The sequence below is a fragment of the Ambystoma mexicanum genome, chromosome 4q, assembly GCF_040938575.1.
Source record: "Ambystoma mexicanum isolate Mex_15411 chromosome 4q, UKY_AmexF1_1, whole genome shotgun sequence".
Taxonomy (NCBI): domain Eukaryota; kingdom Metazoa; phylum Chordata; class Amphibia; order Caudata; family Ambystomatidae; genus Ambystoma; species Ambystoma mexicanum.
In genome coordinates this window covers 392419319-392441731 of record NC_090928.1, presented here as the reverse complement: position 1 = coordinate 392441731, position 22413 = coordinate 392419319, and the positions used below count along the sequence as shown (strand labels likewise).

The 22413-nt window shown below is 52.9% G+C and overlaps 1 protein-coding gene across 1 annotated transcript in view; it reads right to left on the bottom strand.

Moving 5' to 3' along the window:
• MTR (5-methyltetrahydrofolate-homocysteine methyltransferase) overlaps nt 1–22413 on the bottom strand; it is a 1960411-nt gene that overhangs the window by 1634808 nt on the left and 303190 nt on the right. The window lies entirely within an intron of this gene.

Sequence of the window (22413 nt, the reverse complement as noted above, 5' to 3'; positions counted from 1 at the left end):
ATACATTATGGCAGGTCCTAGAAGTATTTGAAAGTAAAGGGAGAGGTCAGACTATGGAATCTCTTCTGACCAAAACAAGGCATATACATACAGTTATTTAGTATGCACCAGAAAGTTTAAATTCCATATTTGAATGGCACAAACTACCACCACGAATTGGATTGTACATGCCTTAATTCAAAGTGCAGTTGAATTGCTATTATAGCCTCATTAGAAGCTGGGGGTTCCTCACATTTGATTACATACAGTACCAACACTTACATTAGGATCATCATTTCAGATCACTCATTGGGCTCATGTGTCATTTCACTGACAAGAAGATGTTCTGCTTGGTTACATAGCCAACTATCCCCAATCAAGATCATGTACATTTTGATGATTGATCACTAACGTTTCCTCCAATTTGACTCCCTGCAAGAGCTTTGGAGACTGGTTCAATCATTGACCCACGTTAAATCAAGAAGCTGAGATTCAATGTACATGCTCGGATTTCTTTCAATATGGTGCCCAATAGGACCTACCACTGCTAGTCTAGCTACTGGACGGCACTTAGTCAAGAAACTGCGAGTTAGGAGGACATCAGATGCTCACACACTATAGATTTGTCCTTAGACATTTTAAGGAGAGCAATAAACAAGGGTATCTGCTTCATAGTAGTTCAGCAGGATTCCATCAAAGCCAGAGTTGGGTTGATGTGCTTTCTTCAGGTGAGCATGGGGAAAAAGGCCCACAACCCATGCGCCATACAACTGCAGATGGCCATTCCCCATGGATAGGATTCCCTTGGGGGTTTGGGAGTCCTTGATTGACACTAAACAAGGTTCTCCGTTATGGACAATTGTCAGGTATTTAAACGCTTAAAGAGCCCTATGAGAGGCCACCAGGGGGCGCACAGGCAATGGCTGCCTGAGTGCACAGCTCCCGCCGAAGCCCGGGAATCCGAGGGGATTGAGCCCCCCCCCCCCCCGAGACTCCCCCCGCAAGTTCAACTTGAGAGACCGACTCGGCGCCCCCCCCACCCCCCTGACGAGCGAAAGAGCGGAGCTTGAGCTCCCCGGGGAGCCGGAGTTCGCAACCCGCGGCGCCTGGGCGGGTGACGCAGCAGGACTGGAACGGCCTCGGGACTGCGAGTGAGGTGGTCTCTCCCCGGGCGCACACGGCACCCCAGCACGACAAGCCCTCACTTCCCCTTTCAACAACCCCCCCTCCCCCTCGGGGTGCGGGGAGCGACCCGGTCGGGGTCCGGGCCCCCGGGACTTCAGGGACGCGGCTGCGGGGCGGTCCTCTCCACCCCTCCCCCTGCGGCCCGAACCAAAGCATAGCGCGCCGGGACTGCCCGCGCGGCGAGGAGGCGGCATCCGGGAGCCTGGAGCGGTGCCCCCGGGGAATCGGCGTCCGCCCCCCCCCCCCCGGGAGTGAGGGGAAGGAGCGGGGCCCAGCGCAGCAGAGCTGGGGGAGCCCCGGTAGGCCTGGGACTCGCCCCCCCACAGGTGAGTGGCCCGGGCGGGGTGGAACCCCAGGAGCAAGAAGACCAAAGGTGTGGACTGCGGGCCGGGGGCCCCGGACCGCCCCCCCCCCCAGAGACAGCACGGCCTGAAGTGGGGGTGACCAGGGTGCGAGGCCCCCGCCAGCAGCTGGTGGGGCGTGTGCCCGCCCGGAGGTGCCCCCCCCCCAGGACTCGCGGCGTGAGCCACAACGTCCCTTCCCCCTTGGCTCTGCGGGAAGGGCCCCCTTGGACTGGAAGGTCAGGCCCCCTTGAACCACCACCTCCCCTCCTCAAGGAGACCAGAGGAGGCCCCAGAAGACCACGAGGCGCTTGAAAAGGGTGTGAGGCCCCTGCCTGGGAACAGGTGGGGCGTGTGCCCGCCCCCCGGACTGTGTCACCCCACTCGGGACATCTGAGGAGTGCACAACCCAAGTAAGGAAGGACTGGCCAGCAGGGGATCCCCCCCTCCCCCCGCCGGGAAAGAACCACATGAGCTGGAGGGAAGCCTTACAGAGATACCGCTTCCAGGAGGTTGTAAGAGATCACAAAGGTTTAAACCGCGAAGGGACCATGGCCCAATCTGGGGACGCTACCCCCTCCTCGGCGGCAATGGAAAGGGGCTTTGCCTCGATCCTACAGGAAATTAGGGACATGCGCTCCGACATTGCCCAGAAATTTGAAAAAATGGACCAGAGGGTGGATAAGATTGAGGACAGGCTGATACAGGTCGAATCCAACCAATCCTCTATAGCAGTCCAAGACATACAATATAGCATGAGGCTGGAGGCCCTGGAGAAGAGGGACGAGGAAAGGGCCCGGCAGATGGATGATTTCGAAAACAAGGAGAGGAGGAACAACCTCAGAATCTTTGGGGTGCCCGAAATGGAGGGGGAAACGGAGAGGGACGTCACCCGAGCAGTACGAGACATCATCACTCTCTTGTTCGCGGAGGAAATGACAACCGAGCTAACATTCGACAGGGTGCACAGGGCGGGGGGCAGAGCCCGGGCCCCCCGGTCGATTCTGGTCTGGTTCCACTACTACTCGGAGAATACAAAGGTGTTGGAGGAGGCCAGAAAGGCTAGGGAAATCACCTACAACAACGCCCAAGTCTCCATATACCAAGACCTCTCTGCCTACACGCTGGCCAGGCGTAGGATGTGCCGCCCTCTTACACAGGTGCTTAAGGAAAAGGGAGTGCGCTACAGATGGGGCTACCCCTTCTCCCTAACTTTCGAATACATGGGCCAAAGATCGACCCTGATCACGGAAGAGGACATATGGGGAGCCATACAAGGATATACAGTGGACACTAACCCCCGGAGGGGCCCATCGGGGCCGGAGCACGGGAGACCCGGTGGCCCTGGTCCGTCCGGCGAGAGGAGAAAGCGCACCGGCGCGAGGAAATTCAGGAAAATGAACACCCCCTCCCCATCAAAGGAAGGAGAACGTAACGACTCCGAGGACTGAGCACGGGGGCACCCTGGTGTGCCCTGGTCGGAGGGACGCAGATTCAGAGGATTCACTACTATCAACGTCCCTACGACCTGCAAGTAGGTGGGGTTCGCAGAGGGGTCACAGCCGCGGGGGATCTTAGGGGGCTCAAGGAGATGAGCTTCTAATGCAGATTGCCTGGCCGAGGTGGGCAGGCTGGTGGTTCGGCCAAAAGCCAGCGATGGCAGAAATACTTGGCTGGACGCCGGGGCAGGGGGTGGGGGGGAACCACGGGAGTTGGGGAAGTTCAGTTACAGTTCGGGGAAGGGGGGCAGTTGTGGTTTTGTCTTAGGGCCACCCGGGGGGAGGGGCGGGGGGAAAAGGGGAACACAGAATTGATACAACAGAGCATACGGGGAGGAGCGCAGGGAGGAAGTTGACCGAGAGAGAGGAACATAGAGACCATGACTGACGGGCTGCCCGCCCTGGGGGTGGGCTCACTTAATGTTCGTGGCTTAAATACCCCCACTAAGAGGTCCCTGGTCTGTAGGGAATTTAGAAGAGCACACCTGGATTTTCTCTTCGTGCAAGAGACTCACTGGCCACGGGGGAAGGAGCCCAAAATGCGGGGAGGGGGAATTGGCGAGGTTCACAGTGCATCCCACAAGTGCAAAAAGAGAGGGGTCGCCATCCTAGCAGCAAAACATGTGGGCTTCGAGAATGAAGCCACGCTGAAAGAACAAGGGGGCCGTTACCTGCTGGTGCGGGGTCCCTGCAGGGGGCCCCACTGACCCTAGCTGCCATCTATGCCCCAAACGAAGGCCAAGCCCATTTCTGGGAGGAGGTGGGGGACAAACTTAAGTACTTCATCCATGGCACGGGGGTGGTGGGGGGGGACGGGGACTTCAACATGGTTCTGGACCCCATCCTGGACAGGAAATGCGCTGGCCCACAGTCCTCCAGGGCTTCGGATGAGATCATGGCGTGCACCTTTCAAAAAGTCAACCTAGAACTGGGTCTGTTGGACACGATCCCTGTCCCCAGAACAGACTCCCCCTCTTTTACATATTACTCAGCCATCCACACGTCGTTCTCCAGGATAGACTACATCCTGGTGGACGAGACCCTACACCCATTTGCCTCAGGCTACAGGGTAGACCCCGTCCCCTGGTCTGACCACGACTTGGTCCGAGTCACTATAGCAAGGGGAGGTCGATACGAACGCAGAGGGAGATGGAAGTGCAACGACTCCCTGTTAAAGGACGAAGTCCTGGCCCAGGAGGTCCTCGAGGCCATCACGGAATTCTTTGAACTTAATGACAACGGGGAGGTGGGTTCACATACCCTCTGGGACGCCTTTAAGGCGACCTTACGGGGAACCTTGATCAAAATGGGAGCCCAGAAAAAAAGGGAAAGGGAGGGCCAGGAAAGGTATCTTAGGGAGAAAATCCCCCCACTCCAACCTGGGGGTCCTCCCACAGCTCCCCTGGACCGCGATCAGGTGACCGCTCTGAACGACTATAGACTCCAATTGAAGGATCTCCTTCTCCACAAGACGGAGAGGAGTCTCCAACTGGTCAAACAAAAGTACTACGAAAAAGGGGACAGGGCGGATAGGATTCTGGCTTGGAAACTGAGGGAGGTGCAGAGAAGCCGATTAGTGAAAGAGGTTAAGAACGAGGCGGGAAAGGTAGGCTATGACACGCCCCACATCGGCGAAGCCTTCCGCCAATATTATGAGAAACTATATTCGTCTGAGTATGATGGGGAGGAGGCGGAGATGGTGGGGTTCCTGAATTCAATCCAGATCCCGGCCCTGACCAGGGAGATGGCGGAGGGGTTGGAGGGCCCTGTGACCGAAGACGAGGTAGAGCGCGCGATTAGAGGGATGAAGGCGGGCACTTCCCCGGGCGAGGACGGTTACTCGGTTTACTTTTACAAAAGGTTCCGCTCGACCCTTTCCCCCCACTTGGTAAAAGTGTTCAACGCGGTGCTGGAGGGGGGGTCCCTTCCGGACTCCATGATGGAGGCAATTATTGTGGTGCTCCCCAAGGACGGCAGGGACCCTAGGGAATGCTCCTCCTACCGCCCCATCTCCCTGTTGAATGTTGATGTGAAGATTCTGGCCAAGGTGCTTAGGGGGCGGTTGGAGAGGGTCTTGCCGAAGCTGGTCCACGGCGACCAGGTGGGGTTTATTAGAGGGAGACAGGGCTCAGACAACATTCGGAAGACTATAGATCTGTTGCACTATGCCCAGAGGTCAGATTTGGACGCGAGCGTCCCGTCCCTAGATTCGGAAAAGGCGTTTGACAGGGTGGAGTGGAGATTCATGGAACTTACCCTCCAGAAAATGGGCTTTGGTCCACACATCAGAGATTGGGTGGCGGCTTTATACAGGGCCCCTAGGGCCAGGGTCCAAGTCAATAGTGGGTTGTCGGATCCCTTCCCCCTTTCGCGGGTGACAAGGCAGGGATGCCCACTCTCCCCTCTAATCTATGCCCTCTCCATGGAACCCCTGGCCATAGCAGTCAGAGCTCACTCAGAGATTAAGGGGATTAAGAGGGGGGAGGTGGAATTTAAGCTTTCCCTGTTCGCAGATGATATCCTGGCTTATTTGGTAGACCCGAGATCCTCGCTCCCCCCGCTCCTCTCCCTGATGACTGCCTTTGGGCGTTTCTCTGGTCTCAAGATCAATGCGTCCAAATCAGTCCTGCTCCCCATGAGAACCCGGGACCCGATCTTGGACCCTCTTGCCAGCCTGGAAGGAATAACGGTGGGGAAGGCCTCCATTCGATACCTGGGAGTCCTCCTCACCCGGGACTTAACCATTCTTGCCCCTGCTAACTACGACCCCGGTGTGTCAGGAGTCACTGCAGATCTAAGGAGGTGGAGGTCAATGATCCTGTCCTGGTACGGCCGCATGACGGCTGTGAAAATGAACATTCTCCCACGACTACTATATCTTTTCACCGCCCTCCCAACCTTAGTCCCTGACCCGACCTTCAGAGTCCTCCAGAATGCGATGCGGGAGTTCATATGGCAGGGCAAGACCTCGAGGACCGCCAATAGGGTCTTGACCTTACCGAGGGAGGAGGGAGGGTTTGGGTTGCCAGACTTTCAACTTTATTTCCGGGCCGCCCAGCTGCGCGTCCTCCTAGAACACATGAAAGAGTGGATGGGCACTTACTGGTCATATCTGGAGGACATGGACGCTCACCCACTAAAGATTCGAGACCTCCTGTGGGCCCCTAGCAAGTTCATCCGGAACAGACTCAAATCCCACCCAACCCTGGGAGTCCTCTGGACAATCTGGAGGGAAAGCCCCCAGACGGCACACCTAACATCGTGGCCGTCACCGATGTTATCACTCTGGGGTCACCCCCTCAAACTGGGAAGCAGGGGGTTCCGCAACGCCCAGTCGTGGTCCGACTTGGGAATGGAGTGGGCGGGGCAGATGTTTAGGGAAGGAGAATTCCGGCCATATGAGGAACTGAGGGACGCCCTCGGTTAGGGGTCCCTCTCCATATTTGAATACATCCGCCTGAAGGGAATCCTATGTGACCAGGCCTGGGGCCAGAACCTGAAAAGACAGCTGACCCCCTTCGAGAAACTCCTGGACTCGGCAACCTCCAGGAAGGGTGCGGTATCAGGGATGTACAGGCTACTGAACAGGGTTAACTTAGGGGAGAGAAGGGGGTTCCGCACGTTCTGGAATGACTTAGCGGGGGATGAGATCTCGGAGGACGCCTGGTCGAGAATATTTAAAATAGCCTTCCATGGGAACTTATTCACGGGGGACATAGAACACAACTTCAAGATCCTACAGGGGTGGCATAGAGAACCAGTGAAGTTGGCTAAAATGTACACGGGAGTGTCCCCCGCATGCCTAAGGGGATGTGACCAGGTCGGTACGAGAGGGCACATGTGGTGGCACTGCCCGAAAGTTCAGGCATACTGGGAGAAGGTGAGGGGCTGGATCGCCGAAGTTTCTGAAGAGCTTCTCCCCCAGAACCCCCTGACAATGCTGCTGGGCCTCCCCCCGGAGGACACGGACATACCCCGATACCCTAGAATGTGGGAGACAATTTTGAGGGCGGGAAGGGATGCACTGGCCCAGAAATGGAAGAGCCTGGAGACCCCTACGAAGGAGGACTGGCTAAAAAAAGGTAAAAAACATGTTCCTGATGGATAAACTGACGGCAATGATGAACAATGACTCGGGCTCTTTCCAAACAAACTGGTACGGGGTACAGCAGTCATGGGGCTGGGATGTGCATTGATCCTCAGGGGGGACAAGGAGTGGACAGGGCCCACGGCCCAGGGGACGATGGTAGTTCATCAGCCATTCAAGTAGTCAACACTCTCGTTCTTCCTTGAGCTCCAGACTTTCGGAGCTTTCATAGCGGCTCCCCAGCAAAATGATTCTATGGGCACTGTTTCTTTTTTTTTTTTTTTTTGGGGGGGGGGTGGGTGTGTTTGGGGAGGGGGAGGGGGGATTTTTGGGCCTGTTTCTTGCAAAAGTTATGCAAAAGTTGTGAAAATGTTTTGCGCCTTTTGTTATATTATGAAAATGCCAATAAAACAAAGTTTAAAAGAAAAAATAAAGAGCCCTATGATAGGTTGTGGTCAAGTTCCCGTATGTCTAGGGGAGAATAAGGAACAAGTTACTTACCTGTAACTGTTGTTCTCCAGCATGGGTCTGGCATGGACTCACATGCTCATGAATATTCCCTTCCTCAGGCTGGGAATCCTTGGTAAAGAAAAAACCAGTATCAGTTTCGTTTCTGATCTGTCTTTCGTAGTAGTAACCAATCACTGATCTCTGCGTCATACTGACCACAGCCAATGACTGCCATCTCCCTAAGCCCCGCCTCTGGCAGCCATCTTCAGATTTGGTAGCACGTGAAGTGGCAGTATGACCAAGTGAAGAGCCGCAGAGGGGTAGGCGGGAGGGTTCGCATGTGAATCCATGCCAGACCCATGCTGGAGAACAACAGTTACAGGTAAGTAACTTGTTCCTTCTCCAGCATGGGGTCTGGCATGGATTCACATGCTCATGAATAAAAGAATACATAGCAGTACACACATGCACAACCACGGGAGGTGGCAACAGGCTCAACATTAAGCAATACCACAACTCAACATTAAGCATCTCTTACCTTCTCACCAGGCTCACCTTAGGCGAACAGGTTGCGCAGCACTGCTTGGCCAACCCTGGACTCCTCCCTGGAATCCCGGTCGACGCAGTAGAATTTCGTGAAGGTGTGCATCGACCTCCACGTAGCAGCCCTGCAAATGTCCAGCAGGGGCACACCAGATAGGAACGCCGTGGTAGCTGCGATCACTCTGGTGGAATGGGCTCTCGGACGGCCAGGCAGCGGTCTGTTTGCCAACCGATGACAGTACATGATACAGCCGGAGAGCCATCTGGAAATGGAAGCCTTTGAGAGAGCCTTCCCCTGATTGACAGGTCCAAAGTTCACAAAAAGTTGTGACGTCTTCCGAAAACTCTGTGCTGTCCACGTAGAACTTCAGCGCTCTAGCCACATCCAGCGAGTGCAAAGTCCTTTCAGCCGGCGACGAAGGCGACGGGAAGAAAACAGGCAATACCAAGGGTTCGTTGAGGTGGAAGTCCGATGGCACCTTGGGCATGAAGGAGGGGTGCGTCCTGAGCACTACCCTCGTGTCGTGAAAAGTCAAGTACGGGGCCTTGCAGGATAGGGCCTGGATCTCTCCCACCCGTCGTGCAGAGGTGATGGCCACAAGAAACTCTGTTTTCCACAACAAGAACTTCAACAGAGCTGAGTGCAGAGGCTCGAATGGAGGTCCCACGAGCTTGGTCAGCACCACGTTGAGCTCCCACGCCGGGGCCGGAGTCTTCACCGGCGGGAACGATCTGAACAGTCCCTTCATGAATTCTTTCACCAGACGATGAGACCACAAAGACGTCCGTCCCGTGGTTCTGGTGTATCGGGAGATCGCAGCAAGATGAATCATGATGGAAGCGTGCGCCAGTCCAGCCTTGGCCAGCGTCAGCAGGTTCGGCAGTACTTGGGGAGCCGTAATCCGTAGAGGGTTAATCTTCTGTGCGTGGCACCAGACAGAGAACCTCTTCCATTTGTGTCCGTAGCATTTAAGAGTTGAGGACGCCCTGGCCTTTGCAAGAACCTCTCTGCAGTCGGCCGGTATGTCGTATCCTCCAAACTCTAACGCTGCAGGAGCCAGGCCTGCAAGTTCAGCGACTTCGGGTCGTGATGGAGGATGGCGCCTCCTTCCCTGGAGAGAAGATCCACGTCCACTGGCAGCTTGATTGACGGGGACGCTGACAAGTCCAGAAGGTCCGGGAGCCATATCTGCCTCGGCCACGCAGGTGCGACAAGGATCATCCTGCACAGTGACCTCTAGAGCTGGTTGATGAGCCGGATCAGCAACGGCAATGGAGGGAACGCGTATAGGAACAGGCCCTCCCAGGGGAACGAGAAAGCATCGCCCATGCTCCTCGGCTGGGTAAACCTGCTGGCGAACCTCCGGCACTTGGAGTTCGTCACCGTCGCGAACAGATCGATCTGGGGTGTGCCCCACCGTCGGAAGAGGCGGTCCACTAGATCGTGCCGTAGTTCCCACTCGTGGCACAAGCGCAGCTCTCTGCTGAGCGAGTCGGCGATGGTGTTTTTTATTCCTGCCAGATGAAACGGACCCAGAAATATCCCTTGGGCGACGGCCCAATGCCACAGATTCTGCGCCTCCTTGGACAGGGCTGGGGATCTGGTACCGCCCTGCTTCCTGATGTAGAACATGGTGGTGGTATTGTCGGTGAAGATCCTCACCACCTTGCCCTTGAGGGACGGAAGCAAGGACCTGAGGGCCCAAAACACTGCACGGAGCTCCAGGACGTTGATATGGAGGGACTTCTCGAACGGCAGCCAAAGGCCCCTCGCGTGCAGATTTTCGGTGTGCGCTCCCCACCCTTCCAGGGAGGCATCCGTGGTCACTGTCTTCTGGTGGCTCGGGGTCTGGAAGTCCATGCCCGCCGTCAGATGCGCACGGGTGCCCCACCACCGGATCGCTCGTCGGAAGCTCTCGTCGAGTGTGATCCTGTCCTCGAAGCTGCCCGTCGTCTGGATCCAGCGAGCGTCCAGGAACTCCTGTAACGGGTGCATACGAAGCCTGCACAGGCGGATGAGATAAATGCAAGAAGACATCATTCCAAGGAGGGATTTGATGGACCTCAACCTGGCCGCATCCGCAACCAGCATCCGCTGCACCTTGCCCAAGATGGCCCTCGTCCTTTCCTCCGACGGAGAGGCCAGAAGCGCCACTGTGTCGAGTTTCGCTCCCAGAAACAGTGCGTCTTGCGCGGGCACCAGGTGGGACTTGGCATAGTTTATGGAGAATCCCAGGTCCGTGAGTAGTTGAACGGTCCTCGCCGTGTGCTCCGCGGCGAGCTCCTTTGTCTTTGGTCGGATGAGCCAGTCGTCCATGTAGGGGTAGACGTGGATCCCTCCAGGCGCAGCCGCGCCGCCACCGGTGCGAGGCACTTGGTGAACACCCTGGGTGCCGACCTCAATCCAAAGGTAAGGCCTCTGAACTGGTAGCGACGCCCTTGGACCACGAATCTGAGAAACTTTCGGTGTCCCTTTAGGATGGGGATATGGAAGTAAGCATCCTCCAAATCCGACGACAACAGGAAATCGTCCTCCTCCAGCTGACCCAAGACGTGCTGGAGGGTGACCATCCGGAACTTCTGTACCTTGATGAATTTGTTCAGTCGTCGTAGGTCCAGGATGGGACGCCACCCTCCTGTCTTCTTCTTCACGAGGAAGTATCTTGAGTAAACTCCGGAGCCCTGAAGCCTCTTTGGGACAAGCTCGATGGCGCCTTTCTTGAGCATCGCCTTTACCTCCAAGAGAAGTTGAGGGACGTGATGTTCCTTCCTGGCCACGGGGGCGGGACGCGCGGGCTCTTCTTTAGAAACTCGAGCGCGTGACCCTGGGCCAGGGCGTCCAGCACCCAACGGTCGGTGGAGATGGACTCCCACACGCTGACAAAGTTTGCCAGCCGGCCTCCCACCGGGATGCTTCGGTGGGGGCCCGACCCCACGGCCGGTTCAGTCCTGCTTCGACGAGGCTTTGCCGCCTTGTCCTCCCTGTCGACGACGGCAGGGTCCGCCCTACTTGCCTCGTCCCCTGTAGGCTTCCTGTGACGATGAACGGGCCGCTTGACGGTAGGTGGAATATCCGCCGCCGGAACCTTTGTAGGCACCCTGCATGCCTCCGGCGCTCCGAAAGGGCGGCCGTCGTTGCTGGAGAACACCAAGAGCCCGGGCCATCTCCGTGTCCGTCTTGATGGCTTGTAGGGAATCGTCCACTGTTTTCCCAAACAGGTTGCTCCCGTCGAATGGCATGTCCAAAACTCTGGTCTGCACGTCCTGCCGGAAGTCCGTTGCCTTGAGCCATCCACACCGTCTAAGGCACACGCCGTTGCCCAACTGGCGAAATCCAGTGTCAGCGATGTCCGTCGCTATCGTAATGGCGTGGTCCGACGCCACTTCTCCTTCCTGCAAGATCTCTAGGGCCTCCGCCCTCTTGTCGTCCGGTAGGAAGTCCAGCAGGGGGGCAATCTTGTACCACAACTCCCTGTCGTAGCGGGCTACGATAGCTAAGGCGTTGGCAGCCTTAATCGTCGTCGCTGCCAATGAGATGACTCTGCGTCCCATCGTGTCCAATTTCTTTCCCTCGCCGTCCGGGGGGGAGGTTGACGTAGAGGCCGAGGCCCACCCCGCTTTCTTCCTGGCTGCCGCAGAGACGACCGAGTCCTGGGTCGGCTGTGCCCGAAGGCACAAGGGGGCCGCGTCCGGGACACGGTACTTCTTCTCGTACCGATCCCTTCTCGCAGGCGTTGTGGATGGGTTCTTGAGGAGGGCGAGACCCTCATATTCCAGATATCGTCCAGTAGAGGTACCGCGAGGACCGTCTTCCTCTTGGTCTCGCGCCGTTGATAAAGGAAACATTCCTTCTTCTCTTCCGGGCAGAGCTGGAAAAGCTCGGATGCCCTGGCGATCATGGCATGAAACGATCCAATCTCGTCAGGCGGGGAAGCCCGGGGAGGAGGTGACGACGGAAGATCCTCGTCGTCTGTACCCGTCGCGGCCGTGTCCTTCCCCGTATCATCCCCACGGGTCGTGGACAGGGAGGAGGGCTGAGCAGGGCGCGATGGTTGAAAAGGAGGTGGAGGATGAATCCTCCTCCTCTTAAGAGGAGGGCTCCCAGAAGGGCCTGGCTCCGGGTCCCCCGTCGGGAGCGGTTCCTCCGTTGGTGGTAACGGCAATCTCGTCCTCATCTCTGAGCATAAGGACTGTATAGCCAACAAAATGGCCGCCGAGTTGTCTTGCGGCACTGGTTGAGGGGATTTCGACAGGCGGTCAGGAGCCTCGTCGGCACCCTTGACGTTCTCGTCGTCTCCTACGTCGGGGTCCCTGCCGACGAGCTGGTGGTCTTCCACGCCAATGCCGTGGCTTAAGACTTCGATCAGCTCCTCTTCAGAGGTTGAGGCCGAATCCACGACGACCTCCTACCCCACCCTTTTTCTTCTCCGTCGGAGGTTTCACGGGGTCCTGTCGATGGGCTTGAAAGAGGACTCCCTCCGCGCTGGCAGGGAGACTGAGCCCCCGAAGTTGCCTCCACTGGTGTAGCCTCCACAGGCTGAGCCAGGGCCGCCGCGACTGTCTCGATAAAGGCCTTGGCAGGGTGGATCAAGGCTTTCACCACCTTAGGTGCGCTCACCGCCTTCTCCTTGGGGGGAGGGTCACCGCCTCGCTCCCCCTCCGATGGGGCCTTCGAGCTCGACCGGGGTCTCTCCAGGAGCTTCGCCGGGTGCTCGGCCTTCCTCTTACCCGAGCCAGAGCGTTGGCTCGTGGTTGATGGCGCCGGGGAGGATGCGCCCTGCCTGGCAACCGTAGGGCCCGACCGTTCGGCGCTCCCGGTGCCAGGGGACTCGTGGTGCTTGGCCTTCTGTTGGGCCCCCGTCGCCAGGGCGCCCTCAAAGGTCTTAGAAGACCGCTCGGACTTCTTCTTTTTCTCGCCTGACGGGCTCTTCCCTTCCAGCCAGTTGGCGAGACGCAGATGGCGGTCCTTCATGGTCCACTCCGACATACTGCCGCAAAACGCACAGTCCTTCTCCACGTGCGTCTTGTCCTCATGCAGGCAGTAGAGGCAAAGGGAGTGTTCGTCCTCCTTAAAGACATTCTGAAGCTGGCATCCAGGGCAGACCATGAACAGCTTTCCGGGCGTCGAGCTTCCCTTCTCCTGGGCCATGTCCGAGATGGGCCTGAGAAACTTCTGGAGTCCTCCAAAAGCGTGGCTCGACGAAATCTTCACCCTTGAGGGGCGTAGAGGAATCCGACACGGGTCCCCGTTGATCGGATAAGAAACGGTGGAGCTTGAGGCTCTTTTGACCGAAAAAAGAGCATTTTCCTATGAAAAAGCGCGAAAACGCACTACAGCTCGAGAGCAATAGCACGAGGATCCCAACACATGAACGTGCGGTAAAAATCTGAAGATGGCTGCCAAAGGCGGGGCTTAAGGAGATGGCAGTCATTGGCTGTGGTCAGTACGACGCAGAGATCAGTGATTGGTTACTACTACGAAAGACAGATCAGAAACTGACACTGATTTTTCTTTACCGAGGATTCCCAGCCTGACGACGGGGAATATTCATGAGCATGTGAATCCATGCCAGACCCCATGCTGGAGAATTTCAAGTGCCACCAGGGGTTCCCTGTTAAACCAGAAGAGCAGGGACAACAATCTATAAAAACACAAGAAAATTCTGGAGAAAAAAAAACTATGTATGCAATTACTAACTAAAATGGTCACGACTGTGCCAAGGGAGCACTAATTGCACAATGCCTATTCATATTTTAGTCTTTATTTTCTGTTTGCAAGACTTTGGTACTTCCTTATTTAATTTAACAAACTACATATCCCATAACGCACCTTGTGGCAGGTCTCATTCCCTGGTTATTCCTATCCAGCAGTCTTACAACTACAATCTCCATAAGCCTTAGACAACAGTGCTGCTTTCACTTTCCCAGGACCAGAGAAGGCCTTCAGGTGTGCTGCTAAGGAGCCTGCTTCAGCACAGGGCAGGTCAATATTTAAGCAGCTGTCTGCAGGAGCACAGTGCTCTTGCATTGAGTTTGCTCCCAGCACTTTGTGAGTTGATCCTTGGATTTCTGCTGTGTTCCGTTGCTTCCAGAACCTGCTCATGTTCCAGTGACCTCTGCTCTCTGCCTTGGAGACCTGCTACTCTGCCTGCATTCCCCTGCACCTCTGCGCATCCTGCACTGCAGCCCTGCTGCAGTCCTGTGTTCCCTGTCGGCAGCCCCTTGCTCTCTATCACCAATTACCTTTTTGTCTGCCTGCAGTTCCTTGTTCTGTGCCCATAGTTATATTATAGTCTGTTGCCAGTGTTCGCTTCCTAGATTCCAGTCCCGAGTTTCCTTGTTATCCGTCTGCAGACCTGCCCTTGTTAATCGAGTCCATAGTTACAGTTCCTTGTTACCAGTCTGTAGTTCAGTCCTTGATATCCTAGTCCAGAGTTTTGGTCCTGGGTTTTCTTGTTCCTGGTCCATAGTTCAGTCCACTGTTACTTCATTCAAGTCCTTAGTTTCAAGTCTGCAGTTCCAGTCTCCTGTACCTTTGCACTTAAGATTCTTTTCTTCTCGCTTTTCCACTTTCATTCCTGGTCTCGGTCATGAACCTTGCTTACTTTGACTTCCTATTCTTCCCTGGACATTTCTGTTACTGTTCTTGTTCTCACTTGTGCTTGTGTAATTCCTTTGTTCAGTGTTTGGCTGCTGGGTTTCCCAGCAGGCAATCTCTGCCCCTTTCCTTTGTCACGTTTTAGTATTGTACCTTGTGCAATATTAGCAGTGTGCTGGTTCCTGAAACAGGAGGCAGTCATTGTTCAGTTCCTGCTGGACCCACAAATGCATGCAAGTACCGTTTCCTCGTTTGTGCCTTACGGTCCATACACAGTCACCCACTCCTGCTGCTCCTTTCCATGAGCATTCAGAGAAGGGCCCTTTAACAGTAACCAGCTCAGATGGCTGCAGTTTCACCAGACCCAGTGGGAACACCCCTCACCCCCACCATTCTGTATACACCACAATTGTGAGCCTAACATTTTTGTCTTACTTGTACGCCCTGCCCCTTTCTTTTTGCCGCCTTTGTTGTCTGTCTGTAGGTATTGCCCATCCTTTCTTGTCTGTAGGATTCCTTACACTCCTGTCTCTTGCGCACTTTTCTCCCCTCGGCTTTGTGGGCATGCCTCTGCCCTCAAGCCCCTGACAAATATTCCAGAGTACACCAATCATGTATGTGTACCAGCATGTATTGTCCCAAGTACATAACGCAGGGGACAAACCCAAGACCCTTTCACCAAGAAAACAACTCATGGTGTACCCCACATAATCTAAACAATAGTAAGTGGTTAAAATGGCAAAAAATACAACGTTTATTACAATATGTTCCCATTCAATAATTCTAGTTACAAAAACAACAAACATGTGAAATAACATAGAAAAATCAAGCTATTCAATTAGATGTGTGAAGGCAACCTCATAGCAAAAATTGGCAACTAATAACCAATAGAGGAAAGTAGCCTGCGGCCTATGGTCCACATTTGAATACTGTTAACACAGCTGGGCGGCGAAGGACCTTAGCCCACCCAAAACCAAAATGACCACTGCCAGTATGGAGTAGTGTAATGCTAGTGTGAAAAATGCGAGCCAGAATAACATGGCGTCGATGCGCAGCCATTTTGAACACTCATCTTCCATCACAGTAATAAAGTCTGCGTTTCCGCAGGCCTTACAGAATGAGCAAGTAGCAGTGAAAACAGGGCAAGTTCACGTAAATATTATTAGAGTGGGCTGACTGCAGAGAATAGTTATTGTATTGTCCATTGAATGACTAATATAGAAAGGAGTCAGGGCACACTGCAGGTGCATGATAAGGGGTCTTGGAATGAATGTGAGAGAGGGGTGCTGGGTCTTTCCACTTCCAACTGGATTTTTCCACCCTCTGTCCCTTCGACTTTTGATGTGCTCTTCGACCAAGAGGAGAACGCAATTGAAAAGGGTGGGGAAATGCCCCCATAAAGGAGAGAGCATTGTATGGACAAAGTTAGTTGGAACTTGAACCCTGGGTGATGCAGTCTCGCTGAAAGGGAGGACGCTCCACTTCAGACCCCGTCAGACGCAGCAATCTCTTTGCCTACCTGAAAAGGAACTAAGCAGTGTTGCTGGTGGCCAAGATGAAGTTTTCTACTGCCTCATGAATGATGGTGATGTAACTTATATTCAAATTCTCATATATCTAAGTATGTGTTTGTTTATTGGTATCTATACATACAGGATATAAAAAAGGGCCTATAACGAGCCAATTGTTTTATAATCTTATATGATGTATGTGTGTTTTTCTTTCTGCTAGTCTGAGTCCAATTACTTGTTTTTGCTGAGGGCTGGGGAGACACCAGTGTTATTTTTGTCCCCACACAGCCAAACAGACGCAAAACAAGTAGGACAAAATCATTAGCTTACTGGCCAAATTCACCTCCTCAAGAGAGGTATTTATAGTATGCCAAGTAATCATTTTATCTCATCAATGAGATTAAATAATTCACCAATTAAGAAATGGGATGGCATAATCCACATTCCACCATCATTAAAGCTTGAACTACATCCTAGTTATAAAATGTGAATATTATGAGTTATGAAATTATGGCTGGGGTAGCCCTTGTGGTAAGTCAGACATAAGAGACTGACAACAAGGCATGTTTTAACTGTGCCAATTTTATTTAAGGAAATAATGTCTTTCCTATCCCTACTACTACGATGATTGTTTACCTAATCTCAAAAGAAAATTAACTGCTGCTCGTCAGGATGTCTTGCACAAAAACATACTCTGTCCAAACCCAATCTAAATGAACGCCTATCTGTACCACTTATACAAAAAGGTAACAAACTTGGCCTAGTAAAATTATTCCCCCTTTTCATTGGCTAGTGGAGGGGAAAGTGCAGTACATGAGATAAAAAAATAAGTTAAATAAAAGAACGGCCAGCTGGTGGCAAGTGCAGGGTGAGTGCAGACATAAGTGCTGGTGGGGGGACTGTAGGGATACAGAAAACAATCCCTGGGTGCAGGGGTTGCCAGGGAGGCAGTGCAGGTGTGCAACTGGCAGGGCTTGGGCCCGAGAACAGATGGGTGGCCAGGTAACCAGTGCAGTCTCAGTATCAGCCAGGACTTCAGCAGGGTAAGAGGGGGAGAAAATGCAAAAGCAAAGAGGAAGGTTTTAAGGTGCTTCCGGAACCGAAGATGGTTCTCCTCAAGTTTAAGGAAGGCAAGGAGGCTGTTCCAGAGGAAGGCCCCAGCCGAAGAGAGAGATCTACCACCAACTCGGAGAAGCGACTAACCCTGAGGGAGTTGGAGGCGGATGAGCCACTTATGTACTGTCCCCGGTGACTGTTACATTTAATCCACTCCACAACCTGGTTAGAATGTCCCTCAAACTCATCCCATTCTAAGAAGCTCACTGCTTCCAGTCAAATCTGATTTCTTATCTATTGTGTGTTCTTTTGTGATCAAATGAGCATTGTTCCTCCTGTATATAAATAAAAATAAATAAATGTAAAGGGCATCACAGGTTCAGGAGCCTGACCCATTGAAAAGGCTTTGGGGACCCCCCTCTTACAGAAGGCCTATATACAGTAGTGTGTTTACTAGAGCCAGTCCTGCCCTAGAGCCGGGGTGTGGGAGTTGGGAGGGCACCAGTCAGTTGAAAATTCTAAACACCACGGTGAATCACCCCATACCTGCTGTGCACAATGCTGGCTAGTCTCTTTCTTCTCTAGGACTCCAGCTACCAGGAGTCATTGTGGATATAATCTGACTTCCGCACTCACTTGGGAGAGAGGCTGCAGAGAGCGATTAAGTCACAGAAAGCTGTGCCAGCCACACCAGCAGTTGGGGCGCTCAAGCCAATGCGGACATCAACAGTGACTTTGTTCATAGCGGGACGCCATTGCAAAGAGCCAGTGGACCTGCATACCAAAAGGGGATGGGGCTGAAAGCTGGTTTTATACGTTCTGACACTTGTAACCTGGCCCAGGGGGAGAAAGAAGGCTGTGGAGGAAAAACCGATACAGAGCACCAAAAAGGAGGGTATGGGGAGGATGAAAGAGCAGACGGCACTGGTCCGTGTGGGTTGTTTGGGTGAGATGTAGGAGGGAGAAGGCAGGCCAAGAGAAGGAACAACTGCATCAGAATGTGGAGGAGGCTCAAGAAGTGTGCTTGTGCAAGGTGAAGTATTGATTGGTTAGAGAAATAGAGAAAGTAGTACTTGGGTGTCAGTCTGTGTTGTGAAGGCATCATGAAGAAGGACATAGAAAACAGACTTAAAATTCAAACAAAAGATCTTTTTGAACTTAAACGTCCAGATGGTTGAAGGCCTAATGTGCCCTACGCCATGTTTGGATTTCCCGACCTGAACAAAACTAAGGAACGTCTGCTTCAAAGAATTCCACTTAAATCTGTGTCCAAAACCTATCCTTGCCCTAACAACTAGAACCAATAAATGTGTAGGGATATTAAAGTAAAATGAAACCGTGTTTAACAAAGTTCTGATCTTCTTCCAGCTCACAGCTTTCTTTCAGCTCCCCCCCACACCCGCCCCATGCCACCTCTCCGCCCTCCCATGCCCGAGGATTCCCTTCCCCAAGACTTCACTAGTTGCAGTCTTTTCAAAAGTGTTGCAGTAGTTTTGTTGGGCTTGCCCTGTGGTGTCCTTTACTTTTTACCATTCAGGGCTCTCTGGTCTAGGCGCAGTCATCAGATCACATGGTCCACTCATCACAGGTCAGACAACCAGGATCTCTGGGTTCCTTAGCGCACATGCAGGTTTCTTGGCACTGGCTCCTGTGTACCAAGTCACCTTCACTGTAATTCATTTATTGGCCTCTTGGCTTTAGGCTGTGCGCTTATATTCCCCTGGCTTCTCCTTGGTTGTCTCGTGGCTCTGCCACCATCTATCACTCACCCCTTGTCAACTTGTATATTTGCCACACTGCACTCAGTCAATTGTACTTCATTGTTTAGGCTTCCTTTAGCCTTTATACTTTCAGGTTAAATTTAACTTGTTGTGCAACAGGTTCATTATGGTTGTATTTCAGTTAAAAAAGTGGTTTTATATTGGTCAATTATATTCAGTTTGAATTGTAAACTTGTTTGCTTCAAAGTCAAACTATAAATGAATTTGATATTCAAATGGTTTATTTGCCTCAATGTAGTTTCCATCTAGTTTGGCATTCAGAATATATTGTTTTTTTTTTTAAAGTTAGTTTCATACAGTACAGTATTCAATATGCGCTCAATTGTTAAAATTCATGGACCACCACTCACTGGAGGTCTGTTAGCAGCTTTTGGATGCTGAAGCGTCCCTCCAACACTTGCCAGCCTTCTTTGGGTTTGTCCGATGGTTCCTGAGGATTCCTTTCAGCTCCATAAGCCGGGAAACCTACTGGTGCAAGCTTTACTCGCTTGCCGCATAGTTACTCCTTCATGCCAGCACCTCCAAAGTTTATTCTCACATATGGACCACATTGTCTGGGTTCCGCACTCTCCAGCAGCTCCTGCAGCTTGTGCCAAGCTTTGGAGGCTCCCTGGCTCTGGGAAATTACAAAGCCCTTTCACCTTAGGTCCCACAAGTCCTCTGGTTCCTTTGCTGGCGTCTTGGTTCTTCCTCCTAGAACACCATAGGGGTCTCCTCGCATGGATCTCCTGCTGCTCCTCTGCTATCAGGTCTCCCTGTTGCTCCCTCGCCTTCTCTTTCTCTTTACACACCTGATTGGCCCTGCCTGACCATGATTAGAGGACATGCTTGACCCTCACAGTTCCTTACATGCATCTTCTTCATCCCAGTACCAAAGTGGTGAAAAGAGTTCATCTTCATCCCTCTCAGTTGCCTCTTCTTTGTGTCAGTACTGTTAGGTATTGTATGTGGCAAAATGGGGGAAACTGGTTTGTAATAACCCATAAAGGTTAGGGGAGGGTTAGGTTGACTGTCACAAGAGAAAGGGGGATACCATGACTCACCCAAGGGTACCCCACTCCCACTCAAGGGCCCTCCACCCAGGTAATCCTCCCTTGCTTCTACACCCCCAGGGTCATGATGCAAGAGCGATGGCCTTTCCCTGGCCACCTGCGCACATGAGCCAAGGGCAGTAGGAGTGAGAATACTGTTAGGAACTCATGGTGGCAACAGTAAAGGCAGACAAGTGATCACAGTTCAAGGGTGTCTATTAAACTGGAAAATGAGGTTAGAAAAACACCTAATCTAAACCTAAATCTAAAATGGGAGCAAGCTAGGACTATTAAATCAAAATAAGGCAGTCATAGTGGTGTTGTATCAAATAAAAGGACCTATACTACAACAAAATATTGCCAATCCTTACAGCTAAACACAACAAAGTGGGGTATAGTGTGTCACAAGAAAAGAAAGAAGTGTTCACAAATAATAAGTCAGGATGGGGTTAGCCGGGGTCTCCGTTCCCCACGTTTTGAGTACGGGACAAGGCGGAACTCCTGAGCACACCACACCCTCGAGCTTTCCCAGCATGAGACGACAGTTCCGCTCTCAGCTATCAGGACGGTCAATGGCCAAGTCTCTCTTCTCTTACACGTCTCTTGCTTTCAATGACTTAATGTATTCAAGATAACAAATAAAAGTTCCTTTCAGGTGTATGTTGGCTCCCCCTCTTCGGGGCTCAGAGCCACAAAAGTTCCTAACAATATCAGGACCTTTGGTGTGTTATGTTTCGTACATACGAGGGGCCCGATTTGTTCCAAATTAATAAACAAAAGATCCTTTCAGATTTCGCTAGGGTGATGTTTCCTCATCCTTGGGTCCACCTCTTGTGTTGGACATGTCAGGTAAACATGTCCCTCCCCTCTGATGCACCCCCTTCTTAAGAAACCCTCTTCTGACCCCTGCTATCTACCGCCCAATCTCCATCACTCCTTTCCTGGGCACACTCCTGGAAAAGCTGGCCATCTCCCAGCTAAATCTTCACACTGAATCAGTTGGTTGTCTCCGTGACCATCAGTCTGGCTTCAGAGCTGCCAGAAGAATGGAAACTGCTCTCCTGAACATCCGTGAAGACCTGCTCACCAATCTTGATTCCAATACCCCTTGTGTCCTCATCTTACTTGATCTCTCTTCTGCCTTTGACACGGTGAACAATGCCATCCTGCTCAACCGTCTCAGTGATGACCTGGGTATCAACGATCAGGCCCTGGCGTTCCTCTCCGATCAACCCTCCCAGGTCCAACTTGGGTCCTTCCTCTCCTCTCTCTCTCTAGCTCTATCTGTGGTGTTCCCCAGGGGTCTAACCTCTCTCCCTGGCTGTTCAGCCAATACCTGGCACTTCTTGCCCACCGCATCGCTGCTCTCTGCCCCAACTTTCAGTGCTATGCGGATGACACTCGACTCATTTTCAGGCTCCCTTCCTCCACCTCTTCTCCTTCTCTCATCCCAAACTGTCTGCAATCCAGGAGTGGTGCGCCGCCAAGGATCTCTGCCTGAATACCAGTAAGACAGAGATCCTCCTCATCTGCATACCTGCACCCCACCCCCCCTTTCCCACCACTCTCTGGCCGGCCTCCTTGGCCCTCTTCCTGCTCCCACCTGTGGGGTTAAGAACCTCAGGGTTATCTTCGACTCCACACTCTCTTCTCCCCTCACATTTCCGACATCTCTAAGAAGTCAAACTTCCAACTGCACCTCCTCAGAGGTATTCTTCCTTTCCTCTCCTTCCCCCACAAGCTCACTGTGCCCAGATATCTGGTTCTCTCTAGGTTTGACTACTGTAACAGCCTCTTCTTAAATCTACCCTTCGCCCTCTGCAAATGATCCAGAAGAGGACTGCAAGACTTGTCCTTGGGCGCAAGCCCAGGGATTGTATCTCTCCAGCACTGAAATCTCTCCATTGGCTCCCAGTGGCTGCAAGGATCCAATTCAAGACCCTTTGGGGCCTGGGACCAAAATACCTCCAGCTTGCTCTTCAGAAGTATCTTCCTTCTCAAGCTTTTTGCTCTTCCACCTGCAACTCCCTGAGGGTCAGTCGCTTTTCTAATCAACGAGTTGGGGGCAGATCTCTCCTTTCAGCCGATGCCTCCATCTGGAACAGCCTCCCTGCCTCTCTGAAACTTGAGCAGAACCATCTCCGGTTCTGGAAGCAGCTCAAGACTTTCCTCTTTGCTTCTGCCTTCTTTCTTCCAATTCACTGCTGATGATCTGACTGAGAATGCACTGGTTACCTGGCTACCCTCTGAATCACGGACCCAGGTCCCTGCCCTCCCATTTGCACACCTGCACTGCCTCCTGACAACCATGCACTTGGGGGCTGTATCCGCATCCCTACAGTCCCCCTACTT